Source organism: Myotis brandtii, unplaced genomic scaffold (assembly GCF_000412655.1).
Source record: "Myotis brandtii unplaced genomic scaffold, ASM41265v1 scaffold389, whole genome shotgun sequence".
NCBI classification, from domain to species: Eukaryota; Metazoa; Chordata; class Mammalia; order Chiroptera; family Vespertilionidae; genus Myotis; species Myotis brandtii.
Window position 1 is genome coordinate 2,559,514 of NW_005364914.1, and position 9,556 is coordinate 2,569,069.

The window sequence follows — 9,556 nt, forward strand, 5'->3', positions numbered from 1 at the left end:
CCAGATTTTCCGTTTATTCAAGAGAATCTTGAAATTTGGGTCTTTGTGTGTGATCTCCTGATTTTTCAATATTTATTAGAGGAAGTCTGTTAAAGGTGTAGGAAGGACAACACAGCTACAGTCTGTGACTTCTATCTTACCCAGAAGATTGAATGACATAATGAACTTTAACACGGAGGAGCCCCTAATAAATGCTGGGGGTAGGCAGTAGTTGTTATCTATCAGATTAAGCTCCTAGAAGGATCATGAATGGGGAAAGAGGCTTAGGGACATGGCATTGCCCAGAGCAGCGGTTGCCAACCAGTGGTCCGTGAGGTCCGAAAGGTTGGCGACCACTGGTTTAAGGAAACCTTTTGAGCAACGGTTGCCAACCGGTGGTCTGTGGAGCACTGGTGGTCCGTGAGGTCTGAAAGGTTGGTGACCGCTGGCCCAGAGGACAAAGCTGGGTGGAGTGTTAGAAGACAAACAGGGCAAGGCAAAGAAAATAGAGAGAGAGGGGAACCAAGATGGTGGTGTAAGTAAACACGATACTCAGCGCCTCCCACAACCACATCAAAATTAAAACTAAAATACAGAACAACTATCATTCAGAACTGCCTGAAATCTGGCTGAATGGAAGTCCTACAACTAGAGAAGTAAAGAAGGAAGCACATTGAGACTGGTAGGAGGGGCAGAAGCACCAAATGGGCTGGTCTGACACCCACATGTTTTTCACTGGGAGGGAGATCTTGGCTGCAGAGGCCTCCTGTGAGGAGCAAGTAGTCCCAGCCCCACACCAAAGCTGGGAAGAGAAGTCCCCATAACTTTGGGCTGTGAAAACCAGCAGAAATTGTGGCTGAGTGACACTAAGGCTGCTGGAGACCCAGACATTTCCTCTTAAAGGGCCAGATATGGACTTACTCAGACTCACTTTCTCTGAGCTCCACACTGGGCAGCAGTTTGAAAGGATCCAGGGACATACGGGGATGAACTGGATTGTCTGGAATCAGGGCAAGAACTTGCGGGTAGCTTTCTCACAGACAGAAGTGCTCACAGGGGTCATTGTTCCTATGCTAAGACCTCCCCCCAGGGGTCATTGTTCCTATGCTAAGACCTCCCCCCAGGGGTCATTGTTCCTATGCTAAGACCAGAGTGCCAACTGACAGGTGCCATATCTGAGTCTCCATCAACCTGGACCTCACTCTTTGCCCCACCCTGGCAATTCACAGAGACCCTGCCCTGCCCAATTTGCAGCCCTACACAAGCTGTTTGCAGCAGCTTTCCCCTATGAATGGCCTGTCCTGGCTCAGGCTTCAGACTTTCCTACAATCTCTCAAACAAGGAGCAACTGGACTCAGCATGCCCCATACCTCTTCATAAGTGGCCCCAGGCGCAGCACTAGCAGCAGCCTGCCTTGGTTCACAGTTTGGCATCTCCAAGCCCAACACAAGTAGCAACCATCTGCAGATAGCTTTGTAGCTCGTGCCAGGTGACCCCAGGCAGGGCACAGGCAGTAGCTGACTTTGCACCTCCCAGAAGGCCCCAGAGCCAGTGCACCCAAGTGGTCAGCTTCAGACTACACCAGATTTCAACTCTACACATCCACATGCGACTCATCAAGAGGCAGACTCAGTGAGCACCAAAGCCCCAATGAAGTAAGTCATGCTCCATAGGGGTATCTCCTGCAGAGCAGCTCTCCCACTGTAGTTTCAGCTGGTCCTCACAGCTAATTGGCCGGGGGATCAATTCCTCCCAGTGATACCAACAACAATCAAGGCTCAATTACAACAAGACTGTGCACATTGCCCACACAGGGACGCACCTAGTGCCCAGCTCAGGTGACTGGGGAGGCCCTAAAGCACCAACTACACAAGGCCAGTCTACCAACTCCAGGAGACATAGCAGCTCTACCTAATACATAGAAACAAACACAGGGAAGTAGCCAAAATGTGGAGACAAAGAAACATGTCACAAATGAAAGAACAGAAAAAGTCTTCAGAAAAAAAACTAAATGAAATGGACACAAGCAAACTACTAGATACAGAGTTCAAAACAATGGCTATAAGGATGCTCAAGGAACTTAATGAGAGCTTTAAGGGACTTAGTGAGAATTTCAAGGATCTTAGTCAAAACATCAAAGACATAAAAAAAGACCAGTCAGAAATGAAGGACACACTAACTGAAATGAAGAATAATTTACAGAATCAATAGTAGACTAGAGGATGCCAAGAATCAAATCAGCAATTTGGAATATGAGGAAACAAAAACACCCAACCAGAAGAGCAAAAAGAAAAAATAATCCAAAAATATGAAGATAGTGTAAGGAGCCTCTGTGACATTCAACATTCACATTATGGGGGTGCTGGAAGGAGAAAAGAGAGACTAAGATATTAAAAACCTATTTGAAGAAATAATGACAGAAAACTTCCCCTACCAGGTGAAAGCAATAGACTTACAAGTCTAGGAAGCACGGAGAGTCCCAAACATGATGAACCAAGACACAGCATAATTAAAATGCCAAAGGTTAAAGACAGAGAGAATCTTAAAAGCAGCAAGAGAAAAGCAGTTATTTACCTACAAGGGAGCGCCCATATGACTATCACCTGATTTCTCAACAGAAACCATGCAGGCCAGAAGAGAATGGCAAGAAACATTCAAAGTGATGAATAGCAAGGACATACAACCAAGATTACTCTACCCAGCAAAGCTATCATTTAGAATTGAAGGTCAGATAAAGAGCTTCACAGATAAGAAAAAGCTAAAGGGGTTCATCAGTACCATACCAGTATTATATGAAATGTTGAAAGGTGTTTAAGAAGAGGGAGAAGGAGGAGGAAGAGGAGGAGGGGGGAAAAAGATAAAAAAAATATAAATAAAATGGCAATAAATACATATCTATCAACAATTGAATCTAAAAATCAAAATAAACAAACAAGGAGTCTAATGAACAAAATAAACTGATGAATAAAATAGAACCAGAAGCATGGAAACATGGAACAGACTGATGAATCTCAGAAGGAAGGGAAGGGGTGGGTGGGAAGAGATTAACCAAAGAACTTACAGGCATATATGCATTACTTATGCACATAGACAATAGGGTGGCAAAGACCTGGGGCAGGGCGGGAACTGGGTGGAGGGAGACAGGGGGACATCTGTAATATTCTCAACAATAAAGATTTTTTTAAAAAAGAAAACATGAGAGAGGAGTGGAAATGAATTTCATTCTCTGATAGTGCTGATTCTAACTATCTTTGTTCCAGGCATTGGAACTATTAAAATGACTTATTCTGGGTGTCTGTCCTCAACAGGACCTCCTAATGGGAGAGGGAGACAAATATTCAATGTGATGAACTCTAGAATCAAGGCATGGACTGATAGTAACGGGAATCCATTGGTACTAGGGGAGGACAGGAAATTGGGAATGTATTTCCTAAGAGATGCTGTGCCTGGATTTGAGGGATGACTCAAGTCCACCACTCGGAAAAGGAAGGAGGGACATTCCAGGCAGAATGTATGTATGTGCCATGCAAACGTGGCACGTTGTCAGTGGCTGGGGGTGGGATGAGGAAGGCGGAGTGAGAGATGAGGCTGGGACCGGCAGGTTGTAGCCAGATTGTGAAGGGCTTTGTGGGCCCTGCTAGAGTGTGTTTGTGCCACTTCTTAGAGTGGATGCAGCCAGATGACCAGATTTATGCTTTCAAAAGATCACTGGCTACATTTGGCATCTGGAAGAGAGGGAGGGAGCCGCGAGACAGGAAGCCAGTTTGGCAACCAGTTGCAGTGGTCCAGATGAGCTCATGACGGCCTGCCCGAGCAGAGGGAGTAGAACGGAGGTGGAAGAAGAAATGAAAGGCTTTTCAGAGGCTGCTTTCTCCTTATATGTGCTGGACACAGAGAGGCATAAACCTCTTTCTAAGATCCCCCTCCCTCCTCCTCCTCCTCCTCCTCCTCCCCTCCTCCTCCTCCTCCTCCTTTTGATTCCCTCTATCTCTCTTCTCTCTCTTTCTCTTTCAATTTTTACTAAATGCTTTAAAAGCGAGAGGGGAGGTAAATGAAAAAGCATTGCATCATGAGGTGACCTTAGAAAACCACTACTGGTCAAAGTAACCAGAAGTATATTTGAAAAAGTTACAGGCCACACAAGTTCCTTACTAACTGCTCCATTCCCTCTTGTGTCTTGTTTTCTTCTCTTCTACATGAAATGTGGCATATTCTTCAAAACTCAGCATAGGTTTCACCTCCAAACGAAGCCTTCCTTGACCGCCATCCTCTCTGCTACATCCCTCCCCTACTGTGCAGTTCATTCTTCTCCCAGCTGAGTTCTCATAACGTTTTGTTCACACTTCTGGGTCACCCAAGGCACCATGGGGTGTCGTGTGAGACTCGCCCTGTGTCTGCTTTTCCAACTAACTGCAAGCATTGCCTTACTCAGTTTCAGGTTTCTTGTGCCTTGCACAGTGCTTGGCACCCTAGTAAGTGCTCAGTAAATGTGTGTTGAATGGATGAGCCCTGCACAAGGGGATAAGCAGGCAATAGTAGAAATGGACATTTTTTTGATGTTGTTACTTGGCAAGGTAAAGTTTGTGATAGTACCTACACTGGGCATATGTAAAATTCTGACCTGCAATACACATTAGAATTCTGGGATTCGGTGCTGAGAAGAAAAAAAAAGTCAGTGGGAGATTTGAGAAAATCTTTAAGTCCCTTCCTTAAAAATCTCCTTGCCTAGTACCGAAGGGCAGAAATAGACGCCTTGGGTATAGAGAACCAGGAACCTCACTGGCCAAGTTTGGGTAAAAGGCCCCTCCTATGTAATTGGATGGGGGGAAAAAGGAAAATTTCTTTTAGACAGGCACAGGATTTTGGCTGAAGTTCAGCCACATACCTATTCTAAGCTGAATTTGGGTATAGCCCTAATAATTACAGTTACTCTTTAGAAAAAGAGCCCAAGAGGTTTACCTGGAGATTTTTTCCAGATGTAAGCAGGTATGTGAGAAGCGCAGTAATGGAGATGTAAACCGGATGAGGCCATTTTGTGCCCCATAGTCTTCTCTCCAATCGCTCGAATGCTAGGAGATGTTCCCCAGCAATCATAAGGATGATGCAACGCAGCCATCTAACAAACACCAGATGCCTGAATAGCCTCACGATCTGTAGTGTTAAGGTGGGGGCGGGGCGGGGGGGAGAGGAGGGTGAAACACCAAGTTTGAATGCCTTTGCGGTTATCAATCTGTCATGAATTGCATCAAACAGAAACAAACCTCTTTATTTCATCAGGACAGATCCATCATATGCCCTGCAGACCTGCTCTGGGTGTGGTTGGAGCCCTGAGGAACCGGTCCCCTGCCTTCTTTCTCCAAGTGGCAGAGTGTCAGCGACTTAGTGCCACTGGGAAGGCCATCCCATCCCCACCGCTGCGGCTCTACCTCTTTCTGGATAGAAGAAATTAACGGGGTCAGCAGTGCCAGAGCTGATGTATTTTGATCAAATGCATCTTTAGTATCACCTTTATTCTTCCGTTTTCACCCGTGAATCCAGAATGTGGCTTATTTGTTTCTGTGGTAGTTAGAAATTATTAGGAGTATTCAAGTTGGTCCTTGGGGTGGGGGGAGCGGGGAGATGAAACTCTCCATCACTGAAATGTAAAAAATGTAAGGTACACAATCCTTAATGAACCCTCTCTGAAATAGGCAGTCACACTGCCAAATGTTTTGGAAGGGCAAATTGCAATTAATTGGAAATAAATAAGAAATTATATGAACACCACCACCACCTCACCACCCCCCCCCCCCCAATGTTAGTGAACTGAACACTAACCAAATAGCTAGTAACTAGATTGGAGGCAGTTTAATGTTGAGTAGGGAGCACAGCCTTGGAAGCCTTTAGACAAACTTGGATTTCAATTTGAGCTTAGCCAGGTATTAGCTATGTCACTTGTCTTAACGGCTCTGAGCATTAGCTCACCATCTGTAAAATGGGGTTATAACTACCCACTTCATATTAGAGATAATGGATCAAGTGCCTGACTTAGGGAGGTTGCTTAATACACAGAATCATTAAGATGAAAAGAAGTCCCATGATGCCCTAGCCAGTTTGGCTCAGTGGATAGAGCGTCAGCCTGCAGACCAAAGAATCCCGGGTTCGATTCCAGTCAAGGGCATGTACTAGTACTTTGGTTACGGACTCCTTCCTGGCTCGGGCCCTGGTCGGGGGGTGTACAAGAGGCAAGCAATCAATGTGTTTCTCTCACATCAATATTTCTCTCTGTCTTTCCCTCTCTCTTCCACTCTCTCTGAAAATCAATAGAAAAATATCCTCGGATGAGGATTAAGAAAAAAAAAAGTCCTTAGGACCAAGGATCCAGTGCACTCTCTCTCTGAGAGGGTGCCCACACCTTTCTGCCCTCCCTCTTCTTTCCCTCAGGAGTGTTCCCTTTACCTTTAAAGGAGGAGGAGGAGGAGGAGAAGGAGGGGGAGGAGGAGGAGGAGGAGGAGTCCATGGTGATATCAAAAGCCTTGGGAATAAAACTTCGGGCATCCCCACTTTAACTCTTTCTCTCTCCTGTGCTAATAGATACAACCTCTCTGCAGTGTGGGCCCTGACAGTTGACTTTTCTGTCTGTAATGCAAGTGTCTGATTTAAGCTTTGACAGCCCCAGGCTATCTTGAATAAGCACATTGCCAGCAACACAACTAGATGAAGAGCCAGGACTTACCTCACCCCATCAGGAAGCTCCTTTGTTTTAGAGACCCTGGTTGATTTAGATAATTGGCCACTTGGGATTTTTCCTTTTTCTCTCTTCCTACACTTCATTTTTTTAAAATATATTTTTATTGACTTCAGAGAGGAAGAGAGAGGGAGAGAGAGATAGAAACATCAATGATGAGAGAGAATCATTGAATAGCTGCCTCCTGCACTTCCCCTACTGGGAATCCAGCCTGCAACCTGGTCATGTGCCCTGACAGCCTGAAACCTGGTCATGTGCCCTGACCAGTAATCAAACCATGACCTCTTGGTTCACAGGTCAATGCTCAACCACTAAGCAACACCAGCCAGGCTTTTCCACACTTTAAATTACCACTCGTATGTTTTAAATTCTCCAATAAAGATTGATCCTGTGAAACCCTAGACCCCCCAATCTTGACTTCAATAAAAGCAGAACCCCAGGCCTATGTGTGCTCTCTCTCTCTTTCTCTCTCTCTCTCTCTCTCTCAGCCTATGTGTGCTCTCTCTCTCTCTCTCTCTCTCTCTCTCTCTGTATGTGTGTGTGTGTGTGTGTGTGTCTCCCCCCAATCTCTCTGTGTGCTCCCTAGCATGCCTTGTAAGCTCCAGGGCCAGTAATAAACGTTTCAACCTCTCTGTGTGCTCCCTGGCATGCCTTGTAAGCTCCAGGGCCAGTAATAAACGTTTTTTTCCTTTAGGGTTTCCTGATGGTTATTACCGAAGGGCATATTGCAGGCAGAATAAGAACCACAAGAGTGGTTCCAGTCATAACATTGGTCTGGAAAGGGGAGATGTCAGTGGGAAACTCACTGGGGCCCAGGTGAGTGGCCCCAGGCATCTCTTGCAGATAGCGTTGCTATCATCACAGGCTGAGACTGGTACACACAATTGGCATAGTCTGCAGGATTGCATAATTGACTTTGCAATGAACTCAGGGGACTGCCTTTTACCTGCAACTTGCTTATTCACTACCTAACACAGGTGGGTAAGACTCTCTGGGAGAGGAGCACAACTCACTGGGGGTCTGTTGAGCTGCTTTGTGCTTTTGCAAATTGCCCCTGTCCTGTGTTGTCACACCCAAAGGTCACGGCTGCCATAATAATCCAAGGATCTCCCCAGAGCTGCAAGGTCAAAGCCATATGGTCTAACAGGAGGATTAGACCACTAATTATAAAGGCCTTAATTGACTATGAATGTGCATAAGGGTCCTTCATGCCTCAAGGCCAAGGAGACTCAGGGAGGTAGATTGGAGTACAAGGCTATTGTCACCGCCCAAGGACCAGCTCTGGGATAAAAGGATGAGGATAAGATTCCCATAGGTGAGGAAGACAGGAGACCTCTACCTTCGATCACTGAGTTGGTGAGTCATGCCTGGACTATGTGTCCCAACCAGGAAGAGGGAACTTACCTTGCAACTGGTTTGAAACCAGTGCACCACTAGAGGGAAAATACAGCAGAGTCTACAGTCTCTGTGTCACTTCTTCACTTGTGGCTGTAGCTCTTTGTCCCCTGACCCAATGGGATATTGTGGGTCCAATCTTTGTTGCAATGTTGCTAAAAATTAATGGACAAATATAAATGTCCCAAACATCTAGTGCCAGTGCCTCCTAAGAATCCGAGGGGGTACGCCAGCTCCTTGATGAATGTAAAACCCCTATGGAAGCCTCCTAGGCATTGCTCAGTGGCACAACATACCCATATGCCAAGGCTCTAATATTATGCTCCAGAGGCCTATGGGCTTTTCTCACAGACCCTATGCATATTGAGCCAGTGGAGGCAGACCCCAATCCTGGAGGGGAAAGTGGCCACCTGTGAAGAGGGCTCACAGAGATGTCATCCACAAATGTTTCCAGTAACAACACTTAAGATTAGGGTAACAGGAGACAATCAAGTAGAAAATAAGATCAGGAACTATACCTTCACTGAAAATAAAGTGTTTCATAAAGATTTTATGCTGCAGGAAGGCTCTGAATTGTTACAGCTGCCAAAATGCGTCAATTGGCCGATATCGCTAAAGACCCTAACATATGTAACTTTCTTAAAGATTCATCTGGGCTTTATGCTTGTTTCCTCCGAGATACTACAGACCCTGAGCCCCCTCAGCTTTACCCCGGTCGAGGCACAACTATAAACATGCCTCACAAGCTGTCCTTACCACCAAGGGAAAAGCTGAGAGGGCTATTGAAGTCTCTAGTGAGGAGGAAGAGGGGGATGGGAAGGCAAAGTCCCCTGGAGCCACCAATATTTGTACCAGGGCCCTTCCTGTCCTCACTTGGATGTTTCTTGTCTGGTTCTGTGCCTATCCTCCCATCACAATGATCACTGCTAAGGCTCACAGTGAATAGAAAGCATTAAGATGAAGCCCATCTCCTGTTGGGCAAAACTGGCAGGGTCCAATGTGTTTATCATTTCCATGACCTTAGTGACCCAAACGACCCTCTCTTCATTTCCAATCCTGAGGAGGCCCCATTTGACCCTGAGTTCAGAGATTTAATTTTACAGGTGTTCCCCTAATGGCAGGGCAGCGCTACTACATTTTATTGGAACTGCCCAAACCATCCAAAAGGCACTAGAACTCCTAGGCTAGGAGAAAACTCACATTCTTTCTCTGTCTCTTGAAGATGCAAATCTTGTCATGTCTTTGAAATGTAAACTAAAATTCTGCCCATAACTGCCTCAGACCAAAGAAAAATGGAGGTCTTTTAAAATATAAAATGCTTTAAAAGACCTTTTGCCCCAAATCTATTCCACAGACACCTTAAGATTATTTGTCAAAGATAAATACAAATCTTAAAAGTCTTCTCCATGAATAGCAGTATAAAGCTTTAGCCATTGGAGTGGGTAACCTTAACTT